Here is a 21253-nt window from a genome sequence, read left to right as displayed (position 1 = left end):
CACTGGTGACCGACACTCAATTTTTTGTTTTTCTTGTGACTGACACTGAACTCCTTGCTCAGGCTGTCAGTCATCGATGACTGACAGTCAACATTCTACTAAAGGCGCGTCAGTCATTGGTGACTGACACTCAACTCCCAGTCATCAATGACTGACACTGTTTAGGTCATGTCGGGCATCGGTGACTGACTCTGAACTTTCAGGTACGTCAGACACAGCTGACTGACAGGTAATTGAATCGTACCAAAATTGTTCGACGTCGAATTACATTGTATTAGAATTGAATTGCATCGAAATTGAATCACGTTAGAATGGAATCACTTCCGAGTGAAATCACGTTACTATCGAATCGCGTTAAATCGAATCGTGCGTAATTAAATCGCGTCGAAATTAGCCTACGTCAAATTGAATCGCGTCGAAAATTAGAGCACCAGTATCGCGTTACTAATAACTAAAAACTCGCTCCTAATGTGTACCGTGGAATAGAGAGCGGTCTCTATTCGAATCTAGATAGTAATTAGCAGGCCACATTACGCGCTGGAACAATATCCTTTAGAGCAAACGGAACTGTTTCTGCTCGACTTTCGAGATCTCGATTCGCATTGACCCAGGTCGGGCTTCGAAACGATCACCCTATATATCGTATCCGTCTAACTATACTCACCAAATCTACATAAAAATAGTCCACAGATAAAAATAGTCAAACACTTTGTAATTTAGAGGACTGCAAAATTGAATGCTTCAAAAGTAACCATACAATGTTAACATTTGAAAATTTCAATAATTGAGTACCTGCAAACTTACAATGTTTAAAAATTGTGTAAAATGTAGAACATTTGAAAAATGTGCAAATCTAAAAAATCTGTAACTTGAAGATAAAAAAGTTTGCCATCTAAAAAGATTGAAAATTAGAAAGAAAAACCATTAACTTCAAAAACCTAAAAATCTGCAAGTACGATAAATCCACAAATTCTGGAGTAATGCAAAGAAGCATCAAACCCAGAGACGTGTACAAACGTTTAAGCGCTTTACGGTATATCAGTGTGGTCGAACGTCAGAAGCGTTAACAAGTATCGCAAAGGAGGTTCGATTCGGATAACAGCACAAACGCGATCCAAGGAAATTCGTCCCGTTTCCGGTCGGCTAACGGGGAACCATAGAGAGGAAGCTTCTCGATGCAGAGAGGAAACGCAAACAAGCAGGACGCAGTCGGACGTTGTGCGCGAATGAACAAGAACGAGAGAGGCATTGACCTCTTTGGCGACTCGCGCGAGCGTGTGCGCCTCGCTCGCGAGCCAGTGACACTGCACGCGTGTGAAACGCACTGCTCCATCTTTGGATACCGACTTTCTTCTCTTTTCTTCTTTGTGAAATATACCCTTGCGGTTTCAATTCCTTTCTTGGTGGGGAATGCAATTCTTCTTCTTTCTTGAAGCTCGTTCAAATTTTGTGTCACGATTTTAGTAAGATTTCAGAATTCTGTTCAAGTTTTCAAATTTTTACACTTTTCAAATTTCCAGCAATCAAATTTTTTAATTTTTAAATATCTAGATTTGTCAATTTCTAGCAGGCGAATTTCTACCCTTTCAAATATGCAAATTTTCAAATTTTCATTACCTAACTCAAGTTTCCACTTTTCCAAATATTCAAATTTTCAAATTTCTAATAGGTAAACTCTTACACTTTTACATATCCAACTTTTCTAATTTCTTGCAGTGAAATTTCTACCCTTCCACATATCTAAATTTTCCAATTTCCAGCAGCCAAATTTCTACCCCTCCACGTACCTAAACTTTCCATTTTCCAACGCTAAATTTCTACTCTCCCAAATATCAAAATTTTTTCATTTTCATAAACCCAAATTTCCACTTCTCTAAATTGTCAAACACGACATATTAAAAATGAAACGATGACAAGAAAAGTGTACGCTTCTTGAATCCAGTTTAATATTTTACTGTAAACATAGCTGTAAAAAATATCCTGCCGCAAACACGAGAAAGTTAATTAAAATCAGACATGAGTGGGTCAGTTGGATATCTCTCCTCGTTTGTTGATCGTAGAACACGCATATGTAATTTCAAACAAACGCTACTTGAAGTAGAGGTAAATTTAGAGCGTCTCTAAATTTAGAGCGACCGAAATCGCTCAGATCCGTCGACGATAATTTATTCGCAGATCGATTTTTAGCCCGATAGTTAGCTCTCGCGAGCGATCGAGCCTTTCTGCAATGCACGATCGAGTCGCCTTGAAAGTTCGAGCGGGAAAGGTTACACGGACGTTTCGAGCGTGGAAAGAATCGAGACGCCGTTAACGTTGGTCAGGGATACTGTAACCTTTCGTTTGCTTTCGTCATCGTTGGATACTATGCCATCCTAAAATCGATCGATTACGTTCGATTCGCGAACGTGATATTCCCTCTGACCTTATAGAAGGTTATTTCAGAAGAAACTCCTCTGATTTTATATTTGGTATTTGTGGTATAAGGAAAGGTGACGCACGTGTTGCGTCATGGGGATAGTTAATGAAGGGTTAGGCAAAGTTAACCTAATTTGTTGACATATGATGTTTTAGACAAGTCTAATTTAATGATTAAATTATCAAATGTGACGCACCTGTTGCGTCATAAGGCTAGTTAGGCTACCCTAATGTAATCTAACTTTTTAGTATATAATTTTTTCCACAAGTCTGATTTTACAGTAAAGTTAGCAAATGTGACGCACCAGTTGCGTCATAAGACTAGTTAGGCTAGTCTAACTTAATCTAACGTTTTAGTATATAATTTTTTCACAAGTCTGATTTTACAGTAAAGTTAGCAAACATGACGCACCAGTTGCGTCATAAGGCTTGTTATGTTACCCTAACTTAACTTAACTTCTTAGTACATGATTGTTTTCATAAGTCTGATTTTACAGTAAAGTTAGCAAACGTGACGCACCAGTTGCGTCATAAGGCTAGTTAGGCTACCCTAATGTAATCTAACTTTTTAGTATATAATTTTTTCCACAAGTCTGATTTTACAGTAAAGTTAGCAAATGTGACGCACCAGTTGCGTCATAAGACTAGTTAGGCTAGTCTAACTTAATCTAACGTTTTAGTATATAATTTTTTCACAAGTCTGATTTTACAGTAAAGTTAGCAAACATGACGCACCAGTTGCGTCATAAGGCTTGTTATGTTACCCTAACTTAACTTAACTTCTTAGTACATGATTGTTTTCATAAGTCTGATTTTACAGTAAAGTTAGCAAACGTGACGCACCAGTTGCGTCATAAGGCTAGTTAGGCTACCCTAACTTAATCTAACGTTTCAGTATATAATTTTTTCCACAAGTCTGATTTTACAGTAAAGTTAGCAAACGTGACGCGCCAGTTGCGTCATAAGACTAGTTAGGCTAGTCTAACTTAATCTAACGTTTTAGTATATAATTTTTTCACAAGTCTGATTTTACAGTAAAGTTAGCAAACATGACGCACCAGTTGCGTCATAAGGCTTGTTATGTTACCCTAACTTAACTTAACTTCTTAGTACATGATTGTTTTCATAAGTCTGATTTTACAGTAAAGTTAGCAAACGTGACGCACCAGTTGCGTCATAAGGCTAGTTAGGCTACCCTAACTTAATCTAACGTTTCAGTATATAATTTTTTCCACAAGTCTGATTTTACAGTAAAGTTAGCAAACGTGACGCGCCAGTTGCGTCATAAGGCTAGTTATGTTACCCTAACTTAACTTAACTTCTTAGTACATGATTGTTTCCACAAGTCTGATTTTACAATAAAGTTAGCAAACATGACGCACCTGTTGCGTCATAAGGCTTGTTAACAGAAGTTCGGTATTTATAAAATTTTTCCCAATTTATCTTTTCTCTGCTATTAGTTTCTAAAATATACCTATGTGCGTACATCACATGTACAGCACTATAGATTTAATTAGAAAATACCTGTTTGAACGGTCACTTGTTGACCGGTCATTTATCGAACGGTCAACCGAGTGGTTCCGCAACAGTCAGATACCGAATTTCGTAAAAGTTCCATCGTAACCAGTTTCTTATTAGACACTTTCTCCCGGAATTCCTTCCCACGCTCTTCGCCCTCGAGAATCGTATAAATCTCGGCAATATTCAGCCCGCGAATACGAAAGTGACTGCGAATTCCACGAATACTCCGCGAAGGAATACCGATGATCGAACGTCAATCTCCGGAGACAAAAGCCGCGGCTCACGGGGGCTAATTAATGTCGGCCAAAGGAAAAGTTGAGCCGGGATATTTCGCGGATATCGGAATTAGTTGGTCCGCCATGGAATCGAGAACGACCTCATTAGGCGGTCGTTTCTTCTAGCGGGTAATTAAACGTGCGAAGGAAAGGAAAAACTGCAGCCACGGGTGCATCGGTCGAGAAGTAGGGCTTCGCATTAATTGTATCGCGCCTCGTTAGGTCGTCCCAGAACGGGTCGAGGTGTTTCTGCCCGGGGACGACGCGCCGATACTCCAGAAGAGCGGGAAAAAAAGAAGGAAACCGGGTCCAGAGACCTTGTGCCCATTGCCACGGGAGGAGCAACACCGGAACACGAGCACAGTGGTCGACGACCAGTCGAGAGAGAGTTTCGACGATCCTAGAAACCCTGACACGCCGGTTAGGCCTAGTTTTTTTTTGCCGTCGACCGGCCTCGATGGTCCTTCCTTCCGCGAACATGGATTTCGCTACGTTCAACTACTTCCACATTTTTCTGGAATTTTTTGTTGAATCGACCGATTAATGCAGCTGATGTTCGTGGAGGGGTGGTTCTAATTGTTAATTTGTGGAGATTGTTCTTTTGGGATGTGGGTATTTGGGAATATTGTCCAAGTATATACTTGTCTAAGTAGATAATTTTCCAGCTTCCCAATTTTTCAGTTTTTAAGTTTTCAAGTTTTCAAGTTTTCCAATTTCCCAATTTCCCATTTTCCCATTTTCCCAATTTTTTAATATTCCAAATTCCCAAATTCCCAAATTCCCAACTTACCAAATTCCCAATTTCCCAATTTACTAATTTCCCAATATCCCAAATTCCCAGTTGCTAAATTTCCCAATTTCCCAACTTCCCAATTTCCCAATTTCCCAACTTCCCAATTTCCCAATTTCCCAATTTCCCAATTTCCCAATTTCCCAATTTCCCAATTTCCTAATTTCCCAATTTCTCAATTTACTAATTTCCCAATATCTCAAATTCCCAGTTGCTAAATTTCCCAATTTCCCAACTTCCCAATTTCCTAATTTCCCAATTTCTCAATTTACTAATTTCCCAATATCTCAAATTCCCAGTTGCTAAATTTCCCAATTTCCCAATTTCCCAATTTCCCAATTTCCCAATTTCCCAATTTCCCAATTTCCCAATTTCCCAATTTCCCAATTTCCCAATTTCCCAATTTTCCAATTTCTCAATTTCCCAATTTTCCAATTTCCCAATATCCCAGTTTCCCAGTTGCTAAATTTTCCAATTTCCTACTGTCCTAAAATTCCAATTTTCCAGTATTTATAATAGAGACTATATTGTGTGATAGTAAAATTTGTGGTAACCTTGTTCCTGGCAATGTAACGCGTGGCAATATAACACGAAGCTATATAACACATAGCAATGTAGTTTATTGCAATATAACATGTAGCGATACATCACACAGTAATCTGCAGTGTAACAATATTAAGGCGTGTCAATAGTGCATAGTAATTCAGTTTGTGGCAATATAACGCGAGGCTATATAATGCATAGTAATCTAATTTCTGGCAATGTAACATGTTACAATCCATCACATCAGAAGTCTACAGTGCGACAATACTAATGAATGCCAAAAACATAGTAATCAATTTTGCGGCAATATAACGCGAGGCTATGCATGATCGTACAACTCTCTTCGATGTTAACCTTCTACCCACAACAATAGAATAAAATCAACCTCATCTAACTTTCCAGTCATTTCAACGAATGTTTAGTTTGATAAAAATCTCGTAAGTCACGAGTGGCCTCACGCGTCGAAACGATTAGCATAAGCTGCGAATTTGAAAAGATGGTTAGCCTAAATGCAGGTGAGAATCGCGCGACCGCGAAACGAGACGCAAACACCGGTAAACAATAGGACCTGGCGTCTCCTGGCCGGTGCACAATAGATTTTTATTCCCTTTCCCATGCGGGGACTCGTGTCTAGGTTTTGCTCGCAGAAACTCGAGGCGGAGGAAACGTTTCAGAAAGGTCGCGCGTATCCTGTCTACGTGTCGGGCGTTCTTTTTAAACCGACCACGTTTAAAGTGGGACTCGAGCAATCTCTTCTCCCCTTGGCTCCGTTTCATCTTTTTGCGGTAATAAAAATATTCGGATTGCCGTATATTCGGGACGCGTTCTCTTTCTCTTCGTCCTCTCTATCGATATCTCCGGCTAAGAGGCTGCCGGCAAATAAAAGCAGCCGAGTTTCATCGGTTTTTTAAGAAGTTCGTAACAGACACGAAAAGCAGCACAGTTTGAGAAGTCTTGCCGCTGTCGAGTTTGCGTTGCGCGACACCCAGCGCAAAACTTTGCCCGCGTTTCCAACAACGCGTTCCGAATACGTACACCGCTAGGCGAAAGTTGGATCTGTTGCATGAAATTAATTATTCCAAGTATAATCGTATCTTTCTCTGTTTTCATTGTCTTTCGCTCGAGTTGCTCGCTGAGGATTTTACAGAAGAGTAACTCGATAAAATCGAGTATCTCGGTTTTTAACAATCTCAGGTATTCTGACGTGATTCTGAAACATCTCGGCTTTACGTGTAATCGAATCACTCGATTTTATTGTTTCTACATTTTTTACCAATTTTTGACAATTTTATAATTTTTACCAATTTTTGACAATTTTATAATTTTTACCAATTTTTGGCTTTGATAATTTTAACCAATTTTTGACAATTTGATCGTTTGACAGTTTTGACAAATTTTTAACAATTTGACAGTTTCATAATTTTGACAAATTTTTAACAATTTGACAGTTTCATAACTTTGACAAATTTTTAACGATTTGACAATTTTGACAAAATTTTGACAATAGCTCCGGATGAAATATGTCTTTACAGTTACACTTGTGGGTGTCGAAAAATGAACACTCTTCGAGATGTGTCATTTCTAGTAAGATGTCTGTTTAGTATCTGGCGAGTGGGCTCTCGCCTACCGTGGATGACGAAGAAACTATTTTCGCTGCTAGTGCGTTTCGTCGAACAAATTCCTTCTCCTTTCTCGAGAGAATCAGCCTTGATCTTTCGATTTCGATCGTTTCTAAAATCTCGGGTGCAAACGTACGACCAACGAACACCTACAATTTTCTTAAATAACTTTGAAAATTATTTATGTACCTAGGAATTTGAGGTCCCAAGAATTTGATGACTTAGGAATTTGGGGACCTAAGTATTTGGGTCAGAAAATTTTCAAATTGGTCAATAAAAAAATTTCCAAAATTGTAAAAGCTGCTTGTATGTCCCGAATACATAATCTTGAAAGTATGCAAATAAAAAAAAAATTAATACAAGAGTCATTTAGCAGAAACGTCGTTACCGAAGAAATCCCACTTAGCACAGTAGTATAGTTGTCTAGAAAAAGAACAATGACCCCGCGACGGAGCCCAAGGCGGTCGAATAGCGAAAGCCTTCTTAAAATCTGCTTTCGCGGAAACGTGACCGATTTCTAATTGCCCGAAGACGATCCATCGATGCGTTGCCCTCGATATCTCGTAGATCGCCACGCGGGCGGAAAGGCTTCGATCCCGGAAACGTGAAGCGAAAAAACTGGACCCTGTTACTGTGTCAGCCACTTTTGGAAACGTTTCTTTTAATCCGCTTTCTGATCTTTTTACGATTGTGTCTATTCTCGTATTTTTTTAGAATAAGAGAGAATTTGAGAATTTGGGATTTTAGGGATTTTAGGGATTTTGGGAACGTGGGAAATTTGGGATTTTGGGAATCTTGGGGAGTTTGGGGACTTTGGAATGTTGGGAATTCAGAGATTTTGGGGATTTTAGAAGTTTGGAAATTTAGGGATTTTGGGAATTTTGGGAATTTTGGGAATTTAGGGATTTTGTAATTTTAGGAATTTTAGGGATTTTGGGAGTTTGGAAAATTTGGGATTGGGGGATTGGAGGATTTGGGGATTTGGGGATTTGGGGATTTTGAGGATTTTGGGGATTTTAGAATTTTGGGAATGTAGGGATTTTGGGAATTTTGGGAATTTAGGGATTTTGTAATTTTAGGAATTTTAGGGATTTTGGGAATTTGGAAAATTTGGGACTGGGGGATTGGAGGATTTGGGGATTTGGGGATTTTGGGATTTGAGGGATTTTTGCAATTTTAAGGATTTGTGGCTTTTGGGAACTTTTAGGGTTTCAGGGATTTTGGGTATTTCGGGAACTTATGAAATTTGGGATTTTAATAAATTGTGCAATTTGGGATTTTGCGAATTGTAGGGATTTTAGAGATTTTGGGAACTCGTACAATTTGGGATTTTGAGGATTTTAGAGATTGTAGGGATTTGAAGGATCTTAGTGATTTGGGGGATTTTAGGGATTTTGGGGATTTTCAGACTTCGCAACTAAAAAATATCAAAACTTATAACTTCATTAAAAAAAAATTTACAAAACCATAACCAGACACATTCACAGTCTTTCATCAACCATTCGACCTCAAAACCTAACCTCAACCATAGCTAATCGCAAACCGTCCGAATTTTACAGCGCGAAGGTATAAAAACGAGGCGATTAACGCAAAGAATTTCTTTTCGCTATTTGACAGAAAGTACACGTCAAACGTTTCAAGAAACGCCTCGAACGTTTCACATTTTTACGATCGTCGGCACGAAAGTCTTTCCGAGGCTTGAAAAGAGCGTCACGGTGAAAATAAGTCCGCTTTCTAGATCCGCCGAATTCGTTTCTATGAAACGATAACGGGCATAATAATCAGAGAAGACGATACCGGTTAATTGGCCGCGGATCCGCGTTTACCGGACCGTTCTATCGTTTCCCTTTTTATCGAGACCCCGAATCTCGTTTCGTTCCGCATAATGTTTGACTGGCTTCTCGCCGCCTTTTTGCCAAGTAAAAGCGATAATTCGCTCGGTTTTCTGGCGTTGATTGCCTTATAATGATGACCAAGGCGTGGAACGAGACCAGACACGTAAGATCGCAGGGTTACGAGGGAAAGTCCCTGGCACGCATATCACCTACGTGTGCTGGCTTCGCGCATTCTAGCTTTCAAAGTGAAAGACATGGCGTTAAAAATCCTATGTAAAAACGAATTGCAGCCTGAAAGAAAAACGGACTGCCGAGTCATGGAATTAAAATAATCGGATTGAGATTATTCGCGTGTCGGCTGCTGAAATTTTTATTGTCATACAAAATTACTCATCAAAAATATCATATTGTGGCATATTAATATTATATTGTTTTTAGAAATTATATTCGGGCATTTAAAATTATTTGTGGATGTTCAAAATTATTTTCAGAAATTATATTCGGACATTTGAAATTATTTGTGGATGTTCAAAATTATTTTCAGAAATTATATTCGGACATTTATAATTTTTTTTTGATGTTTGAAATTATTTTTAGAAATTACATGTGAAGGCAAGAATTATATTGGAAGTTTAAAATTGTACTTGAAAATTTAGGATTGTATTTAAACATTCAAAAATTATGCCTCAAAATTTGGAATTAAAATTAAGAATTCAGAATAGTATTCAGAAAATCAGAATCATGTATAGAAACCACACTAATAAATGAAAAAACAGTGGAGTTCACATATGTGATATAGTTGCAAAGGAATAAAAAATCAGTAACACCTTTATCATTTGACAAATGGTTTTTTCTTGTACTGATTATCGAGCACGTGTTCGATTGTAAATGAAATTTTGTTAAAAAGCTATTACGTAAGGCCTATAGATTCTTTGAGTACCTGAGAAGAAATCGATATTATCTCAGACGTAATCGATATTGTCTAACATGTAATTATGTGACTTGTACATTAAACTTATGATTATATTTAATGGAATACGAGTCTTGTAATTGAAAATGTTACAAAAAGGCTAACTTGATGTGGGTATCTATGTAATTAAGTAATAATAATTTTAAATCGGGACTGCATCGGATGATTTTAAATACGTTACGTAAGCATAAGTGCGATTTGTAGATTAAGTGATGTGAAACAGCAATGTTTGAATAATCTATGCACATTTTAAATTCTATTGCTACTTTATATGGAAACAGAGGTTCCAACGTTTATCTCGGAGAAATATTTCTAGACCGTAAGTTTATAAGAAACATTCACGGTTCTTGTGGTAAAATATCACTACACGACTTTTGCACACTCAGAGTATCTCATTCAACTCTTAATTAATCAAAAATTTGACCATAACGCTCAATAATTGCAACAATAAAGTTTTTACGAGTAAAAATTAATTGCTAAATTAACACTTAATAAACTTCACCTTAGTCAGTTATTTTTTGTCAGCAATCTCCAATAATTTCGGAAGGTGTTTGATGTAAACAAGATGGCAGTCATCAAACAAGATGGCCGCCACTCTACGCCATCGTCCAACCAACCATTTCTATTAACCTAAATGTTTGTCACAATCAAGATAATTAGACTTCGCAGAGAATAATCACTCAAACGCAGATGACGTCTCAAGCAAAGCGTGAAATCGATCGATCCCTCGAAAATGCACCACCGAATGAAGTACACAAGATTTACCGCTGAAACTTCGCGGGTAGTCGTGTTTTCGCGGAACTGTGCGATGGTCCTGAAATTCCCCATTTCTTATTACGAATTTTTCTTGTTAGCCCGCAGTTGAAGAAACTGCGGCCAGAATTAATGCGCGAACTTAAAAAGGAGAGGGATGAAGCCACTTTTTAGGGGCCGCAGTCGTCGGAAACTTGCTCTATCATTCAAATATACTTGAAGGAAACAGTGCATTTCCTTGCAACTTCTTTAGACAAGAATATATGTGAACTTCTGTGAACGCACATATGTAGACGTACATATGTGAACGCACGTACCTATGTGGATGCAAGTATGTGAACGCAAGTGTGTGAACGCATGTATGTGAATGCAGTTACAGTGCATTTTCGTGCAACTTCTTTGGCCAAGAATATATATGAACTTATATGTGTATTTGCATATGTGAACGTACATATGTGAACGCACGTATGTGAATGCACGTATGTGGACGCAAGTATGTGAACGCAGTTACAGTGCATTCTCTTGCAACTTCTTTGAGCAAGAATATATGTGAATCTACATACGAATTCACATATGTGAACGTACATATGTGAACGCACGTATGTGAATGCACGTATGTGAACGCAAGTATGTGAACGCAGTTACAGTGCATTCTCTTGCAACTTCTTTGGGCAAGAATACATGTGAACTTATATGTGCATTCACATATGTGAACATACATATATGAATGCACGTACGTGGACGCAAGTATGTGAACGCAGTTACAGTGCATTCTCTTGCAACTTCTTTGAGCAAGAATATATGTGAACTTACATGCGTATTCACATATGTGAACGTACATATGTGAACGCACGTATGTGGACGCAAGTATGTGAACGCAGTTACAGTGCATTCTCTTGCCACTTCTTTGGGCAAGAATATATGTGAACTTACATGCGTATTCACATATGTGAACGCACATATGTGAACGCACGTACGTGAACGCACGTATGTGAACGTACTTAGTTCTCAGAGGGTTAAAAGACCTAACGTATATTTTATTACCGAAGTAGTACCGCAATGATATCCTCTGAAAAGATCAAAAGAGCACAAAGTGAATAAACCGATGAAAGATAATGGGTAAAATATCGGGTCGAATTTACGAGCGAATTAAAGTAGTGGAGCAAACTGTCTGGGTGAAAATCGTATATCCTCGGCCAAGATTTTACCATGCTACCTGTACCCATTCGTTGTCTAATAGTCTCCCATTTCTGTACTCCCATGGCCGTGTATTTATAGCCGTATGCCCGAGTCGCCTCGGGTCTTTCTATTCCGTATTCCCGTAATCCCCGCTATCCATTCGGTCCGTGTTTCACGGAAAAGAAGCGTACGAGACTATAAATTCGCGACATATTTTATAGTATCGCGAACGCGTGTAACGCGTCCTAAAGTTTCGCGCTTTATCACCGGAGCACATCGTGACGTTATCGGCGTGAATTCACGTGACCACGCAAGGCACGAAAGCGCATCGACGAGGTGAAAATCCATCGTTCGCCTCGTTACATAAAGCCGTTACGGTGCGAAGTATCGGTCAGAGGTATCGTTGTTTGCGAGCTTGTCTTACCGGGGAGAACTTGAGCAACCACGAGGATTTTTATTGTCGTTCGATTACGAGGCACGGCCAGGGGGAACGGTCACAACCTCACCGTGAAATTATGTAACTCTTCCCGGCCAACCAGGCGCGGGCAATCGAGCGTAGTCGTATCACGGATCTACGGACCTACTCGAACCGTTTCCATTTCGATACCGTAGCAATTGAATATAAAGCGTTCCTTTCACGATGCGTTTCTATCCGGGCTGCCTGATACTTGCGCGCCGATTTCGTGACTGGTTGCCTTGCAAATTGCTTGCTATAGAGTAACGTCTGCTGCTGATGGAACGTTACGAATTTCTGCAGATTGATGATAATGTAAATAGCGCTCTTGAAGATTCGTTTCAAATTGGTTAGGTTAGGTAGGCAGCTCGAATGTCTATGGATCGCTACTGATGGGGTGGAATGTTTAGAAATTTATAGAGCTGCAGATTGATGGTAATGTAAATTGGTAGCGCTGGAAATTGATAGCAGTAAGGATTGCTCACTTGGAGATTGGTAGCGCTGCTCATTCTCCATTTTGTAATTCGCTGCGTTGCAAATGGCAGCCATAGAGATCGACCGTCTATGATTGCTGTTGATAGGGTGGAATGTTTAGAAATTTATAGAGCTGTAGATTGATGGTAATGTAAATTGGTAGCATTAGAAATTGATAGCAGTGAGAATTGTTCACTTGAAGATTGGTAGCGCTGCTGATCCTCCATTTTGTGATTTGTCGCGTTGCAAATGGCAGCCATAGAGATCGACCGTCTATGATTGCTGCTAATAGCATGAAATGTTTGGAAATTTATAGCGCCGCAGATTGATGGTAATGTAAATTGGTAGCATTAGAAATTGATAGCAGTGAGGATTGCTCGCTTGAAGATTGGTAGCCTTGCTCATCCACCATTTTGTAATTCGCTGCGTTGCAAATGGCAGCCATAGAGATCGAACGTCTATGATTGCTGCTAATAGCATGGAATGTTTAGAAATTTATAGTGCTGAAGATTGATGATACTGCAGATTGGTAGCATTAGAAATTGATAGCAGTGAGGATTGCTCACTTGGAGATTGGTAGCGCTGCTCATCCTCCATTTTGTGATTCGTTGCGTTGCAAATGGTAGCCACAGAGATCGAACGTCTATGATTGCTGTTGATAGAGTGAAATGTTTAGAAATTTATAGAGCTGTAAATTGATGGTAATGTAAATTGGTAGCATTAGAAATTGATAGCAGTAAGGATTGCTCGCTTGAAGATTGGTAGCGCTGCTCATCCACCATTTTGTAATTCGTCGCGTTGCAAATATTGCTACCACTACCAGAGCGATTAAAGATTAACATGCCACTGAAGATTGGTATTGCATAGCCATTAAGGATTTGCAGCGTTGAAAATAATGGAGGTAGCGGATATTGATAAGATTGATATCGGTAGTGTCGTTGATAATATAAGATATTGCGTTGGACGTTGGCAGCATTGGAGATTGATAACGTTTGATGTTGAAGATCGATAACATCGCAGATTGCAATGGCGACGTTTGGAGATTGGTAGCTTGGAAATCTAAGCTTAATAGCTATGGAGTTCTATTCGAAGATTAAGTGCATGGTAGTGTTCTCAATTTAAACTTAACCTAACCGTGCACGATGTATGAATTTCAACTGAACATCGTGTGATACTATAGTATTCTAATTAAACAAACATACTGTATGTGGGTTTGAAGTGACGTTTGAATACTAATATACGTCACTATGTATCTTTACTCTCGTCGTTAAAAATATATTCGGATTATTTAATGTAGCAAACGTAACAGGTATGAAGCTTGAATACTAATGTCAGTCATCGTAAAGTAATTCTTTGCTTCTTTAAAAATTTCATTATTTATCTGTTTGTATCAATCAAACATAATCTATATGTGGATGGAGCTTGAATGCTAATATGTGTCACCACAATCTAATTCTTCACTCCATTAAAAATTTCATTCTCTATTTATCTGTATTAAACAAACATAACCTATATGTGGATGGAGTTTGAATACTAATGTGAATGCATCACCACAAAGTAACTCTTCACTTCCCCATTAAAAATATCTATCTATCCATATCAATCAAACATAACCCATATGTGGATGAAGCTTGAATACTAATATGAGTGCATCACCACAAAGTAACTCTTCACTTCCCCATTAAAAATATCTATCTACCCATATCAATCAAACATAACCCATATGTGGATGAAGCTTGAATACTAATATGAGTGCATCACCACAAAGTAACTCTTCACTTCCCCATTAAAAATACATATCTATCCATATCAATCTACCATAACCTATACAAGACCAAACCTTGACTACCGCCACGAATCACCACAAATCTTCATATCCCCCATAAAAAACACCTATCAACCCCCAACATCTCCGCCATGATTTTATAGTTTGATAATAGCGGATGAACAGAACAATCGAGCGGAATATAAATTCTTGCACCACGCTTCCTCCGGATCGACATACTTTATTTAACAGGTTATAGTTACGATCGGTAGAGCCAGTTCTCGGTCGACGTAGCTCACAGGCACGTACCTGTTCTACGGGTAATTCATATCGGATGCCCATAAGTTATATCAAGCATGAAGAAACCTTTTGTACCTTGTGCCACGGATCAGATTACAAGCTGTTTAAATCTAATTTCTATTCTACCGTGTGGCTGCTTAAAGTATCATTATTCTTTCCGTGACGTGTTGGGTATACGTTGGCGACAGAACAAAATGAACCGATTGCCTTTTTCTTGGGAGATGATGTGTGCTTTTGTGATGGAAATCTCGTGCAATGAGCAAGGAATAATTTATTGATTTATGTGTGTATTCTGAGGTTGGTATGAGGATAGGTGGGATTTAGCATATGTGAGATGTGAGATATAAGAGATTTGGGATGTGTGGGATTTGGGATGTGTAGGAATTTGCATATGTGGGATTTGGGATATGTGGGAATTTGCATATGTGGGATTTGGGATATGTGGGATTTGGGATGTGTTGGATTTGGGATATGTAGGATGTAGCATATGTGTGATTTGGGATGTGTGGGATTTGGGATATGTGGGATTTGCCATGTGTGGAATTCGGCATATGTAGAATTTGGGATATGTGGGATTTGGGATGCGTGGGATTTGGGATATGTGGGATTTGGGATATGTGGGATTTGACATATGTGGGATCTGGGATATGTGGGATTTGGGATGTGTGGGATTCAGGATATGTGGGATTTGCTATGTGTGGAATTCGGCATATGTAGAATTTGGGATATGTGGGATTTGGGATGCGTGGGATTTGGAATATGTGGGATTTGACATATGTGGGATCTGGGATATGTGCGATTTGGGATGTGTGGGATTTGGGATATGTGGGATTTGCCATGTGTGGAATTTGGCATATGTGGAATTTGGGATATGTGGGATTTGGGATGCGTGGGATTTGGGATATGTGGGATTTGACATATGTGGGATCTGGGATATGTGGAATTTGGCATATGTGGGATTTGGGATATGTGGGATTTGGGATATGTGGGATTTGACATATGTGGGATCTGGGATATGTGGAATTTGGCATATGTGGGATTTGGAACATGTGGAATAGTCAGTATACTAATTGGTAATTGCAATTGTTAGCAGGGGTGGTAGCAGTTAAACTCTTCAAAATTAAATATTAATCCCTTTACCAATTTCAACGTTTTCACCGCCATCACTATACCACCGCACAAAAAGCAAAGGGTAGCAATACAACGCGTGGCCAAGTAACACAGAGACAGTATCGAGCGAAGTGGGGAACGTTCCAAGGATCGAAAGTGGCCTTTGTTAGTTTTCAGACATTTGAGAAGGATGTTGGCAGCACAAACGAGCGTGTACCGTGATCGTTCTGCAGCTGGCTTGTTTCAAGGAAAACGCTGTCCCGGCGCAACATCGAGATACACGATTCTTGAAGCAGATAAGTAGTTCGCGCGTAAGAGGATTCACCGCCTGGAATTCGCTGCTTCGAGTCGTTCCATTTCGTCCTCACGTTTGAGTTTCGTTAGTTTTCTGTTTATTCAGGCTTTTCTTTCGCTTATTTCTTAATGGTCTTTGCATTATTTCTGTTTGTCGATGCACGGGAGTATTGTCATGTCTTCTCGTTAGCGGTACGTTGACAAATATCTGAAATGTATAAGGTACGTTCACAAATATCTGAAATGTACAGGTTATTATGATTTCTTGACATAAAAGTACAGTGAAATGATACTTATATGTACTAGTTTAAAGATAAATATTTAACGAAAATAGGTGCACAAGGTTTTGCAAACTGACTTAAGAAGCAAATAAAAACAACCTCTAATTATGAAACTTATAAAGTCCCAGCTAATTCCACGACATAAAAGTGCTACAAAACGACGCTTATGATACATCAATTTAAAGTTCAAAGTTCAACGAAAAAGACCGTATCAACGTCTCATTAAAGTGTGACTTCTTAAATGAACGGTTGATAATTAGCTGACTAACCTAAAGCACACGTAAACGTGTCCGCACATTTTCATGACATAAAAGTATCTCCAAACACAACTTGTGATACATCAATTTAAAGCTTATGACTTCACAAATGTAACTGCATAATCATTTCTCAAATACTCTTTCGTGGGACCCAGAGTAGGTCGCTTGAAGTTGAACCTGCATAAACAATGTGACTGTATTAACAATATTTATAAATGACTGACATAGTTATTTTGAGGAAATATGAAGCCTGATGCGCTGTGATCACGATACCATGTCACGAAATCGCAGCGTAAGTTTGCAGATGCTCGGAAGTTCCAGCCACGTAATTGTCAGTGTGTCTAACAGTAACCCGCGCGTTAGAAACCGTTGTTAAACCGTTTACTGTTTTTCGCCGCCGCTAATTTCGGTCACGTAGCCGACTCGTCGTGAACCGTTCAGTGAATTTCCACAAGGCGATCCCTCCGTGAAACGCTGTATCTTACAAATCCATTTGTAACGTATCACAACATTTTTCTGCTCGATTAAGGTCATAGAATTTCCTGCGATGTAAAATGTCAGTCAATTACGAAGGTCGTTGCGTGGCGTCATGAATGAATCTGCATTCCACGGTCTGCATCCTCGAGGTGCTGCTCGATTAAACTCGCGTTTCGTGGATCTTTCTCACGTCAGGCGAGCCATTATAAACGAGAGAAACGGCGTATAAAGCGTATTTCATAAGGTTGGAACAAGCCGAGACAGCCACAGTCGATTTGTAGCCGTACGTGCGTCAGCGTCGCGGACACGCTCGCTTGTGTTCGTGTTATGCCTTTACCGGTCCTAAACGAGGTCGACCAGCTTCGACCGTAACCACACCTCCTTTTACTAGACCCAACACTCTCCTCTACCGTGTGTTTTATCCGTGGACGCGAGATTCGACGCCAGATACATCGTCCGACAAAAGCATCCCGAGAGCGCTGGAATGTCAGCTGGACTGAAAACCGATGCTACTGCCCTCTTCCGACTTTACATAACGCGTTCGACTGTGCCCTAATTCACCTTCGAATTCTTCGACTTAATCCTCCGATCCGTGCGTGAAAGTATTAGACTGTTAGAAGTTTGAGGAGATTAGAATTTAGGGGTTTGGAAGTTTGAGGAGATTAGGATTTGGAGGTTTGGAAGTTTGAGGAGGTTAGAATTTGGGGGTTTGGAAATTTGAGGAAATTAGGGTTTGGGGGTTTGGAAGGTTGAGGAGATGGAGATTTGGGGGGTTGGAAAGTTCAGGAGGTTAGGATTTGGGGATTTGGAAATTTGAGGAGGTTAGGATTTGGGGATTTGGAAATTTGAGGAGGTTAGGATTTGGGGATTTGGAAGTTTGAGGAGATTAGAATTTGAAGGTTTGGAAGGTTGAGGAGATGGAGATTTGGGGGTTTGGAAAGTTCAAGAGGTTAGGATTTGGGGATTTGGAAATTTGAGGAGGTTAGAATTTGGAGGTTTGTAAATTTGAGGAAATTAGAATTTGGGGGTTTGGAAAGTTGAGAAGATTAGGATTTGGGGATTTGGAAATTTGAAGAGATTAGAATTTGGAGGTTTGGAAATTTGAGGAGATTAGAATTTGGGGGTTTGAAAGGTTGAGAAGATTAGGATTTGGGGATTTGGAAATTTGAGGAGGTTAGAATTTGGGGATTTGGAAATTTGAGGAGATTAGAATTTGGGGGTTTGGAAATTTGAAAAGATTAGAATTTGGGGGTTTGGAAATTTGAAGACATTAGAATTTGGGGGTTTGGAAATTCGAAGAGATTAGAATTTGGGGGTTTGAAAATTTGAGAAGATTAGGATTTGGGGATTTGGGAATTTGGAAACATAGGAATATGGAGGCATAGAAATTTGGAGACGTGGGTATTTGAAGACCTAACAATTTGGTATCTTGAGAATTTTGGGAGATTGGTAGTTGCACATCTACTGATTTGCGGAGATAGATGTTTCAAGGTCTATCGACTTGGGGACATAGGTATTTGGAGACCTAACAATTTGGTATCTTGAGAATTTTGGGAGATTGGTAGTTGGACTGAAAACCGATGCTACTGCCCTCTTCCGACTTTACATAACGCGTTCGACTGTGCCCTAATTCACCTTCGAATTCTTCGACTTGATCCTCCGATCCATGCGTGAAAGTATTAGACGCCATATTGAATGTCTACTGGAAACTTAATCTCAGACTTTTTCAAATGGGAACTGCAGTTACGAGATGACTACTTTAATTATAGGTTTGAAGCACTTGGTGACATTGGAAGGTTTGGTTAGGTTTGATGGAGAGTGGAAGAGATGGAGGTATATGGTTCGAGATGGATAGTTAGATATTGATGGCGATGGAGGTTAATACTATTAGAGATGGACTATGTTAGATAGTCGTAATGGCGGAGGTTAATACTATTAGCGATGGACAGTGTTAGATACAGGTAGCGATGGAGGTTAATATTATTAGAGATGGACAGTGTTAGATACTGATAGCGATGCAGGTTAATACTATTAGAGATGGACAATGTTACATACTGATAGCGATGGAGGTTAATACCATTAGAGATGGACAGTGTTAGATACAGGTAGCGTTGGAGGTTAATATTATTAGAGATGGACAATGTTAGATAGTCGTAATAGTGGAGATTAATACTATTAGTGATGGACAGTGTTAGATACAGGTAGCGATGGAGGCTAATACCATTAGAGATGGACAATGTTACATACTGATAGCGATGGAGATTAATAGCATTAGAGATTTGGGACGTTAGGTACAGTATTGCAGGTTGGTAGCTTTGGATACTGGTAGCGTTAGATATTGATAATGTCATATATTGTTAGAACTACAAATTCATATCATTCGATGTTGGTGACATTGGAAGGTTTTGGAGGTTAGGTTCGTTAGAGAGTGGAAATGTGAGATACTAAGTTGGAGGTTAATATGGTTCGAGATGGACAGTGTTAGACACTGATGACGATGGAGGTTAATAGCATTAGAGATTTGGAACATTACTGATGGTTAGTAGCTTTGGATACTGATATCGTTGGATATCGATAATGTCATATATTGTTAGAATTAGAAATTGGTATCATTAGACATTTATAATATTACCAAATGGAAATGTTAAATACTGGTAGCTTTGTATATTGATACCTTTGCAAATTGTCATCACTAATACTAGCTGCAGTGTTAGATATTAGTAGCATTAGATCTTGTTAGCCTTTCATTCTGATACCACAAAAGCTTGCTGGCACTGCAGATTTATAGCAGTGAACCTCGATAACATTACACACCAGTGACAATGAATAAACCACGTGGTAATCAATTTCCATTAACAATAACATTTCGTTCATAATAACGTTCATAATAAAACTTGCTATATCCACCTCCTCAATTTCTCAGTCACACATACCCATCACTACAAAATCCATCAATACAAAAATTGCTTCTCAAAACTTTCAGCGTGACCTTCCTCGAAGCTCTTTGACTTGCCTCCTCTTGTTAGTCTTTTTCATTACTATCAAATTAATACAAACTTTAGTATCGCATGAATATTTACGAAGCACCGATAAACCTGATTCACGAACCTCCCCAAACAGAAAAAATTTCAACGCTGTCTAACAACGATCGAACGTTTCACGAATATAATCGAACGCCATCGAGAAGAATTTTATTTATCTCCTTTCTCTTTTTTAGTTTCGAAATTGCTTTCCATTATTCGAACGATGCGTTTGAATTCTGGCGAACGAACCCCTAAGCGTTGAATATCAATGTTCGTGGGAGTCGGGGCTGTACCTCATTCTCTTCTCACGACAATGAGGGAACCCATGGCGGCAGAATCAGACAAAACAAATTATCGTTCGCAGCTACGAACTCGACTCCCCATGTTGGTTCGCTCCCTTTCGTAATGGCGGAACAAAACGAACGGAATGACGTACAGTCTGCGGCAAATCTGCTTTTCATGTGCAAAATATGTATGGACAGAGGTCATATGGAGAGGTCACATAGATTACATGGAGAATTTTTGGAAGGATACAGAATTTTTGGACACTTGGGGTAATTTGGGGATTTGGGACGTTGAGGAGATTAGGGTTTGGGGGGTTGGAAGGTTGAGGAGATGGGGATTTGGGGGGTTGGAAGGTTGAGAAGATTAGGATTTGGGGATTTGGAAATTTGAGGAGATTAGGGTTTGGAGATTTGGAAGTTTGAGAAGGTTAGGATTTGGGGATTTGGCAATTTGAGGAGATTAGGATTTTGGGGTTTGGAAATTTGAGGAGATGGGGATTTGGGGGTTTGGAAATTTGAGGAGATTAGAATTTGGGGGTTTGGAAATTTGAGGAGATTAGAATTTGGGGGTTTGGAAGTTTGAGGAGGTTAGGATTTGAGGATTTGGAAGTTTGAGAAGGTTAGGATTTGGGGA

The 21253-nt window shown here is 39.3% G+C and overlaps 1 protein-coding gene and 1 long non-coding RNA gene across 5 annotated transcripts in view; one reads left to right on the top strand and one right to left on the bottom strand.

Annotated features, from left to right (window-relative positions):
• Positions 1-21253, top strand: part of LOC100880387 (uncharacterized) — a 92412-nt gene that overhangs the window by 34004 nt on the left and 37155 nt on the right. The window lies entirely within an intron of this gene.
• On the bottom strand, positions 14649-17793 carry LOC143265616 (uncharacterized). Its single transcript, XR_013040267.1, has 3 exons — positions 17109-17793; positions 16848-17012; positions 14649-16505 (listed from the first exon to the last, which is right to left on the bottom strand). It is a non-coding gene; the product is annotated as an uncharacterized LOC143265616 (long non-coding RNA).

This window comes from Megachile rotundata, chromosome 13 (assembly GCF_050947335.1).
Source record: "Megachile rotundata isolate GNS110a chromosome 13, iyMegRotu1, whole genome shotgun sequence".
Classification (NCBI taxonomy): domain Eukaryota; kingdom Metazoa; phylum Arthropoda; class Insecta; order Hymenoptera; family Megachilidae; genus Megachile; species Megachile rotundata.
Note: the sequence above shows the minus strand (reverse complement) of the source record. Positions and strands in the feature narration are given on the sequence as shown.